The sequence below is a fragment of the Giraffa tippelskirchi genome, chromosome 2, assembly GCF_054371585.1.
Source record: "Giraffa tippelskirchi isolate mGirTip1 chromosome 2, T2T-mGirTip1v1.2.pri, whole genome shotgun sequence".
Lineage (NCBI taxonomy): Eukaryota > Metazoa > Chordata > Mammalia > Artiodactyla > Giraffidae > Giraffa > Giraffa tippelskirchi.
In genome coordinates, this window is record NC_137276.1 from 162352709 (window position 1) to 162362782 (window position 10074).

Sequence of the window (10074 nt, forward strand, 5' to 3'; positions counted from 1 at the left end):
CCAGGCAAGAGTACTGGAGTGGGTTGCCATTGCCTTCTCCGAGGCACATAGCTAGGAACTGGTAAACCAGAGAAGATGACCATACAGGCCTTTTCCTCAAGGAGGGGATGGCCTAGCAAAGCAGAATGACAGCGACACAGACACATTTCAGTAGGCATTCATTTAAACATACATTTTAGTGAGCACACACTGTGTGTCTGGGACTGTAACAGGTGCTGGGGGGACAGCAGAAAACGACAGAATATTATATTAATAGAAAAGAACCCTGATGGAAGTTCAGTTCAGTTCAGTTCAGTCGCTCAGTCGTGTCCGACTCTTTGCGACCCCATGAATTGCAGCACGCCAGGCCTCTCTGTCCATCACCAACTCCCGGAGTCTATCCAAACCCAAGTCCATCGAGTAGGTGATGCCATCCAACCATCTCATCCTCTGTCATCCCCTTCTCCTCCCACCCCCGATCCTACCCAGCATTAGGGTCTTTTCCAATGAGTCAACTCTTTGCATGAGGTGGCCAAAGTATTGAAGCTTCAGCTTCAACATCAGTCCTTCCAATGAACACCCAAGATCGATCTCCTTTAGGATGGATTGATTGGATCTCCTTGCAGTCCAAGGGACTCTCAAGAGTCTTCTCCAACACCACAGTTCAAAAGCATCAATTCTGCGGCGCTCAGCTTTCTTCACCGACCAACTCTCACATCCATACATGACTACTGGAAAAACCATAGCCTTGACTAGACGGACTTTTGTTGGCAAAGTAATGTCTCTGCTTTTAAATATGCTATCTAGGTTGGCCATAACCTTCCTTCCAAGGAGTAAGCGTCTTTTAATTTCATGGCTGCAATCATCGTCTGCAGTGATTCTGGAGCCCAAAAAAATAAAGTCTGACACTGTTTCCACTGTTTCCCCATCTATTTCCCATGAAGTGATGGGACCAGATGCCATGATCTTAGTTTTCTGAATGCTGAGCTTTAAGCCAACTTTTTCACTCTCCTCTTTCACCTTCATCAAGAGGCTCTTTAGTTCTTCTTCACTTTCTGCCATAAGGGTGGTGTCATCCGCATATCTGAGGTTATTGATATTTCTGCCGGCAATCTTGATTCCAGCTTGTATTTCTTCCAGCCCTGCGTTTCTCATGATGTACTCTGCATATAAGTTAAATAAGCAGGGTGACAATATACAGCCTTGACGTACTCCTTTTCCTATTTGGAATCAGTCTGTTGTTCCATGTCCAGTTCTAACTGTTGCTTCCTGACCTGCATACAGATTTCTCAAAAGGCAGGTCAGGTGGTCTGGTATTCCCATCTCTTTCAGAATTTTCCACAGTTTATTGTGATCCACACAGTCAAAGGCTTTGGCAGAGTCAATAAAGCAGAAATAGATGTTTTTCTGGAACTCTCTTGCTTTTTCGATGATCCACCGGATGTTGGCAATTTGATCTCTGGTTCCTCTGTCTTTTCTAAAACCAGCTTGAACATCTGGAAGTTCATGGTTCACGTATTGCTGAAGCCTGGCTTGGAGAATTTTGAGCATTACTTTACTAGCATGTGCTGCTGCTGCTGCTGCTAAGTCGCTTCAGTTGTGTCCGACTCTGTGCAACCCCATAGATGGCAGCCCACCAGGCTCCGCCGTCCCTGGGATTCTCCAGGCAAGAATACTGGAGTGGGTTGCCATTTCCTTCTCCAGTGCATGAAAGGGAAAAGTGAAAGTGAAGTCGCTCAGTCATGTCCGACTCTTAGCGACCCCATGGACTGTAGCCTACCAGGCTCCTCCATCCATGGGATTTTCCAGGCAAGAGTACTGGAGTGGGGTGCCATTGCCTTCTCCGACTAGCATGTGAGATGAGTGCAATTGTGTGGTAGTTTGAGCATTCTTTGGCATTGCCTTTCTTTGGGATTGGAATGAAAACTGAACTTTTCCAGTCCTGTGGCCACTGCTGAGTTTTCCAAATTTGCTGGCATATCGAGTGCAGCACTTTCACAGCATCATCTTTGAGGATTTGAAATAGCTCAACTGGAATTCCATCACCTCCACTAGCTTTGTTCGTAGTGATGCTTTCTAAGGCCCACTTGACTTCACATTCCAGGATGTCTGCCTCTAGGTGAGTGACCACACCATCGTGATTATCTGGGTTGTGAAGATCTTTTTTGTACAGTTCTTCTGTGTATTCTTGCCACCTCTTCTTAATATCTTCTGCTTCTGTTAGGTCCATACCGTTTCTGTCCTTTATCGAGCCTATCTTTGCATGAAATTTTCCTTTGGTATCTTTAATTTTCTTGAAGAGATCTCTAGTCTTTCCCAATCTGTTGTTTTCCTCTATTTCTTTGCAATGATCACTGAGGAAGGCTTTCTTATCTCTCCTTGCTATTCTTTGGAACTCTGCATTCAGATGGGAATATTTTTCTTTTTCTCCTTTGCTTTTCGCTTCTCTTCTCTTCCCAGCTGATGGAAGTACTTACATGTAAACCAACTGATGTGGGGGGTTGGGGGACATTCCTCTTTGTCTATTGAAAACATCTGTGAGCTATTTTATTTAACAAACATTTAGTATGTGTGTGATGCTATTTTGCATTTCTAGCCTAATAATTATTCTAGACCATCACCTAATTTCGATATGTAATGCTTGCTGACTTTATTATATATAATTAACCAATGCACTTTGAATCATGAGTTTTTAATATGCTCTATATACAGTCAGCAAAAACAAGACTGGGAGCAGACTGTGGCTCAGATCATGAACTGCTTATTGCCAAATTCAGACTTAAATTGAAGAAAGTAGGGAAAACCACTAGTCCATTCAGGTGTGACCTAGATCAAATCCCTTATGAGTATACAGTAGAAGTGACAATAGATTTAAGGGACTAGACCTGATAGACAGAGTGCCTGATGAACTATGGACAGAGATTTGTGACATTGTACAGGAGACAGGGATCAAGACAATTCCCATGGAAAAGAAATGCAAAAAAGTAAAATGGCTGTCTAAGGAGGCCTTACAGATAGCTAGGAAGAGAAGAGAAGCGAAAAGCAAAGGAGAAAAGGGAAGATATTCCCATCTGAATGCAGAGTTCCAAAGAATAGCAAGGAGAGATAAGAAAGCCTTCTTCAGCGATCAATGCGAAGAAATAGAGGAAAACAACAGATTGGGAAAGACTAGAGATCTCTTCAAGAAAATTAGAGATACCAAGGGAACATTTAATGCAAAGATAGGCTCCATAAAGGACAGAAACGGTATGGACCTAACAGAAGCAGAAGATATTAAGAAGAGGTGGCAAGAATACACAGAAGAACTGTACAAAAAAGATCTTCACAACCCAGATAATCACGATGGTGTGGTCACTCACCTAGAGGCAGACATCCTGGAATGTGAAGTCAAGTGGGCCTTAGAAAGCATCACTACGAACAAAGCTAGTGGAGGTGATGGAATTCCAGTTGAGCTATTTCAAATCCTCAAAGATGATGCTGTGAAAGTGCTGCACTCGATATGCCAGCAAATTTGGAAAACTCAGCAGTGGCCACAGGACTGGAAAAGGTCAGTTTTCATTCCAATCCCAAAGAAAGGCAATGCCAAAGAATGCTCAAAACTACAGCACAATTACACTCATCTCACATGCTAGTAAAGTAATGCTCAAAATTCTCCAAGCCAGGCTTCAGCAATACGTGAACCATGAACTTCCAGATGTTCAAGCTGGTTTTAGAAAAGGCAGAGGAGCCAGAGATCAAATTGCCAACATCCGGTGGATCATCGAAAAAGCAAGAGAGTTCCAGAAAAACATCTATTTCTGCTTTATTGACTCTGCCAAAGCCTTTGACTGTGTGGATCACAATAAATTGTGGAAAATTCTGAAAGAGATGGGAATACCAGACCACCTGACCTGTCTCTTGAGAAACCTGTATGCAGGTCAGGAAGCAACAGTTAGAACTGGACATGGAATAACAGACTGGTTCCAAATAGGAAAAGGAGTACGTCATGGCTGTATATTGTCACCCTGCTTATTTAACTTAGATGCAGAGTACATCATGAGAAACGCTGGGCTGGAAGAAACACAAGCTGGAATCAAGATTGCCAGGAGAAATATCAATAACCTCAGATATGCAGATGACACCACCCTTATGGCAGAAAGTGAAGAAGAACTAAAGAGCCTCTTGATGAAAGTGAAAGAGGAGAGTGAAAATGTTGGCTTAAAGCTCAACATTCAGAAAACTAAGATCATGGCATCTGGTCCCATCACTTCATGGGAAATAGATGGGGAAACAGTGGAAACAGTGTCAGACTTTATTTTTGGGGGCTCCAAAATCACTGCAGATGGTGATTGCAGCCATGAAATTAAAAGACGCTTACTCCTTGGAAGGAAGGTTATGGCCAACCTAGATAGCATATTTAAAAGCAGAGACATTACTTTGCCAACAAAAGTCCGTCTAGTCAAGGCTATGGTTTTTCCAGTAGTCATGTATGGATGTGAGAGTTGGTCGGTGAAGAAAGCTGAGCGCCGCAGAATTGATGCTTTTGAACTGTGGTGTTGGAGAAGACTCTTGAGAGTCCCTTGGACTGCAAGGAGATCCAATCAATCCATCCTAAAGGAGATCAGTCCTGGTTGTTCATTGGAAGGACTGATGTTGAAGCTGAAGCTCCAATACTTTGGCCACCTCATGCGAAGAGTTGACTCATTGGAAAAGACCCTAATGATGGGTAGGATTGGGGGCAGGAGGGGAAAGGGATGACAGAGGATGGGATGGTTGGATGGCATCACTGACTCGATGGACATGGGTTTGGATAGACTCCGGGAGTTGGTGATGGACAGAGAGGCCTGGCGTGCTGCAATTCATGGGGTCACAAAGAGTCGGACATGACTGAGTGACTGAACTGAACTCAACATTTGTTAGTCCTTAGAAATCTTGGAGAAGAAACTCTCATGTTTATAAATATGATGATGTGGAAATTAGTATCCTGCAAATATAAGAGAGGTGGATGAAAAGACTTTTCCTCTGTCTTGGTCCAGGGGGCTCTTGCTGGATCCTGTCCTTTGGAGATGCTAGAATAAACCTCATTAGTCCAGCAGACCTCCATCCAGTAAGATTTTGGGGGGGACCAGAAAGGCCCCTGGTGGATGAGATATCCAGTATCTCCCTTCCTCTTGCTCATACTTGACGTCTCCTTACAAAATGACTGACCTGGGCAAGTCTAGGTGCCGAGCTCCCAGCCAGTCCCTGCACAGAGGAGGGCTGTCAGAAGTCTTCCTGGAGTATCTGCCTGACGAGGAGGAAGCAGCGCCTGTCTCCCTCACCCTCGTTGATCTGGGTCAACTCCAGCTAATCAGAGCTCAGATGCATGAGAACAGCCTTCTTTCTGTGCCAGAAAAGAACCCTCATGGGGGTCAGTTTGCTGTGTCCCATGTGGGTGTGTGCACCCTGGAGTGGTGGTTGGGCTTTCTTTAGCTTCTTTCTTTCTCTCTTTCAGATAGTTTGGCTTGGATTCTCATGACACTCACAAACAATATTCCCCCCTGATTCTCAGGGCAGCTGAGAGAGCCACACAGGAGAAGGGTGAGCTATGTCACGCTGGATGGGGAAGGGAGCTGAAGTTGGCCTTGGACCCTCATCACAGGTGGTTTAGTTGCTAAGTCATGTCTGATTCTTACAACCGTATGGACTGTAGCCTGCCAGGCTCTTCTGTCCTTGGGATTTCCCAGGCAAGAACACTAGAATGGGTCACCATTTCCTTCTCCAGGGGATCTTCCTGACGCAGGGATCAAGCCTGCATCTCTTGTGGCAGGTGGATTCTTTACCACTGAGCTACCTGGGAAGCCCTTTGGAACTCAGCTACTCACAGTTAAATCCTTTAGAAGGGAAAAAAACATCACGTCATCTCTTCATCTATAATATTTGCTCTAAGGCAGAGCATGTGGGGTGTAGATTTCTGGCTCTGTGGCAGGTCATGTCCTTGCAAGGACTGTGGCGTGATTATGTGGAAGCTGCCTTTATAAATGGCTTGTGGTCATGGCCCTGGGAGAGCATGGCGTCTGCCTGGGTGTCTGGGCTGGAGAATCCATCAGGGCTGTGCCGTGACGCCCAAGGCTGAGAATGCGCCATCATGTCATGGCCTTGGGTGCCCTCCACACTGCCCGCTGGGCAGTTGGCCAGAAGATTACTGGCTGAGCTGGAAATCTGCACGTCCCAGGGGTGCTGAGTGGGAAAGCTGCTATATTCTGGCTTGCCCCTTTGGGTACTGCTAGTGGCCAAGAGTTTCAGAGGTCTTAGTTCGCAGTAATTTTCCCAGCCTCCTAACGCTCCTATGAAGGCGTATTCTAGATCATGTTGTCTCTCTCCTGGCAGCTGGCCCTCTCTCCTGTTTGATCCCTGACTCACAGTGTGACCCAGATAATCCTGAGCATCCAGTTGGCAAAGTGGGAAAGAGGGCACCCTACCCTTGACCTTGTGGTCCCCACAGTAGGAATGGAATGGAAGACTCAGGACTTGGAATCCCCTGGCTTTCGGACAAGACTCTGAGCTCAGTACACAGGTACAATCTCTGCTCCCAAAGATTCCCAGAGGAATCTCAGGATGGAGGGATATCATGGGGATCTGGCTTGTTCTCTCTCACAAGCCCTCCCTAATGACATCTGCCATTTATTCAATACTTATTAAATGCCAGGCACTGCGCTGGCCGGTTCTTCTAGGAAGTGTTTCACTTGTAATGACACGATAAGCTAGCAATTATTAATCCTGCTTTCAGAGGAGGCAAATAGGAACTCAGAGAGGTTAAGGTATTTGCCTTGCTCACTGCCACACTGTCACTAAAAAGCATTGACAAGTGTTAGGTTCCATAGCTATCTGATTCCAAATTCCATGTTCTTTCTTTTTTGTGTGTGCTATCTCTCTACGCAGTTCCCCCAAATATTGGTCTAGAATACAAACTAACAATTTAGTTATATGGTTCTTTTTAGTTCTTCCAGTGGATTCTCTTATCACTATCGGTAATCTGCTTTAAAATCTGGGATTTCTCCACTTCTGTCTTTCAATTTTGTTATATATTTTTTAATAATTTCTAGGTCTGTAACATTTGTACTCTGTGCTTTAAGTATAAGTGTTCCACGTGTTGTTGAGGAGGTAATTCTAAAGGCTGACAACCAACATTAAACTAGAGAACTTTCGAAAACTACCTGGACATGGGAACCCCAGGTAACGCTGGTATGCATTTAAGGTTGAGAATAATTAGAATAGACATTCTCAAAGGTTTTGCTTTTGTAACTGTGGTCCATGAACCCGCAGTATCAGCATCACCTGGGAACTTGTTAAAACTACAGAATCTTGGGACTCATCCCAAACGTTCTGAATCAGAATCTGCATTTAAACAAGAGGCAGTGATTTAAAATTAAGTTAAAATTTGAGAACTTCTTTATGTGTGAACCTAAGGCAGAGTGTTGTATTTGGGTGTGACTCAAGAGTCTAACACATCAAACTTGAAGCCAACTCTGTCACTTAACTAATTCATGAGCACATTAACGTTAGAGCAATGTGGCTTTACAGCATTAAGCACAGTGCCTGGCTGGTGGCAGAAGTAGAAGAAATGTTATTCCCTTTCTCATTTACTTCTTCAAATAGTCTTTCCCAGGTTTGAGATTCTTTGGCAGAAATGTTTCTCCTATGCCTCTCCATTTCTCTCCTGTCTGTAAAGCATCTGATTAATCACACTCTTTGATCTTTCCCTTCTCTGGTATTATCAGAGCTGCACCATCAAGTCACTCTTCCTAGTACTGTCTCAGATGATGGCTCCTGGTCTCCCTTGTAAAATTTAATAGCAAAATGCTTTTGATATGCAAGCTTCTTTGAAGTCAACTCAATCTATATTCCAAAGTTAAAAAGCTGTTTTGCACCATGGCTCTTTCTTACATGAACCTGGAGTGTTAGTTGAAAAGACAGCTGCACTCTCTGTTTTACTAGTCCATTTTCCCTGGTTCCATTTGGAGTTTTCTGGAGAAACATGGGAAATTGTTAGGAGATGAGGACCCTGCATCCTGTGGTTAGGATTCATGTCAAGGGCACTTTTTATTCACCACCAACTTTATGGAGTTCATGACACTCTACAGGAATTTCTAATTTTTCCTCACTATTCAACCCCCACCATCACCACCCAAAGCCTAGGTTAGAGGTAGGGATGTCTGTCTCTGGTCCACAAACAAGGAAACAAATGCAGAGAGGCTGGGACAGTTTCCAGAGAACACACACACAGCCTCGATCCTATGTCTTCTTAACCAGATGCAGTGTCCCAAGAAAACTAGAGGAAATTCTGCCTCCAGCAGCTGCTAACCATCAAATTTGGAGTTAATTAACCAGCCAGCATCCCTTCCCCAAAGAGTCAGGCACTTTAGAAATCACCATCTGTAGTTGGTTAAAGCAAACTATCAGGCGGACCCCCTAGGAAAAGCTATTTCTCTCTCCCCATCTCTCTCTCTCTCTCCCTCTGCTCTCCTCCTCGCACTACCTCAGGGACATGCCCTTTCTCAACTCAAGCACCTGAGAGCTTGGCTCACAGAGGAGGAACCAGAGCCCAGGGATGCTGAAAAGGTTTATGCACATGTGTGCTCATCTCAGGCCTGCTCTCTGTTTACCTCTGTCTCTGTTTGTCTTTCTCTTGAATACACACAGAGGAATACCCTAGAACTTCTCTCAGTGGCTCTTGGGTGGGACTAGAGGGCTTCCCTATTAGAAGTGAAACTACAAGAAGCCATTGCACTGCTATATTGGAGCCATGTTCTTAAGACTTACATGGTCATACACATCTCCTGGGAGGGTCTTATTAAATAAATGTCAGATTCTGATTCAGTAGGTCTGGGTGGGATCTGAGATTCTGCATTTTGAATAAGCTCCCTGGTGATGCTGAAGCTTCAGGTCTATGAGCCACACTTTTCATGGCAAGGGATCTAAATGACTGCCCCATCTTCTGGGGAATCTTAGGGGACTACTGGACCAGGCAGAAGTAGACAGGGATGGAGGGTCTGCAGGGGTGCTGCCTGCTAAGGATGGACACCCAGGGGGCCTGTGTCCTCTCATGATTCTGCTGCTATGTCTAACTGGTCAATTTCAAAGATGGTTACTCAAGGAATAGTATTAATCTTATTCATTCAATAGACCACATCAGTAAGTCAAAGGAAAAACCACATGCACAGATCAATGTGTAATATTAAGATATTTGATAAAATTCACATCAATTCCTGAAAAAGAAAAAAAAATTCCCTTTATATGATAAAGATATCTTTCTTCAACAAGCTTCTTACATAATACTTAAAGCCAAGACCCTTAGAAGCAATCTCATTAAATCAAGGCCAAGAATGTCAACTATTGTCAGTACTAATTAACATTCATTTAAACTTGGGGACCAAGGCATATAAACTAGAGATTAGAAGTGCAGCTATAGAAAAGAGACAGTTACCATAATTTGTAGATTGTGTAATTGTTGACTCAGAAATCCAAGATTCAGCTGAAAAATTTTAACATTAATAAGAAAGCTCAAAAATGTGGTACATGCAAAGGAAACACAAAAAGTCATAACTTTCATACATACATAGCCAACAACCAGTTAGGAGCTACTTGGAGGAAAGTTCCTTTCACATATGACAGCAAACATGAGAAATATGTAGAAATAAACTTAATAATGAATGTGCAAGCCATCAGTAAAACATAAAACATCACAAAGAGCTGTAAATGACTTGGATACATGGTGAAACATACCCTGGTCCTCAATGAGAAGATTAAATATTCCTTCACTGTTGATCATATCTAGGGTGAAGCATAAAAATGCTGACACAAAGTGCTGAATGTATGTGCGGCTTGTTGGCTGAGGGCTTTACTGAAAGGTAATCTGGCCAGGATACTTCATGCAAAGTTTCTGATTTGTTGTCTTTAGGGATTTTCTGTTGGCCAGGCCCTGGAGAAGATTTACCACCCTCCAGCCTAGAGTGTATTCACTTGGCTGCCCATGTTCTGGAAGCTGGGTGTCTCAATAGACATCATCTAATAGCTCAGATGGTAAAGAATCTGCCTGCCATGGAGGCAACGCAAATTCGATCCCTGGGTTGGGAA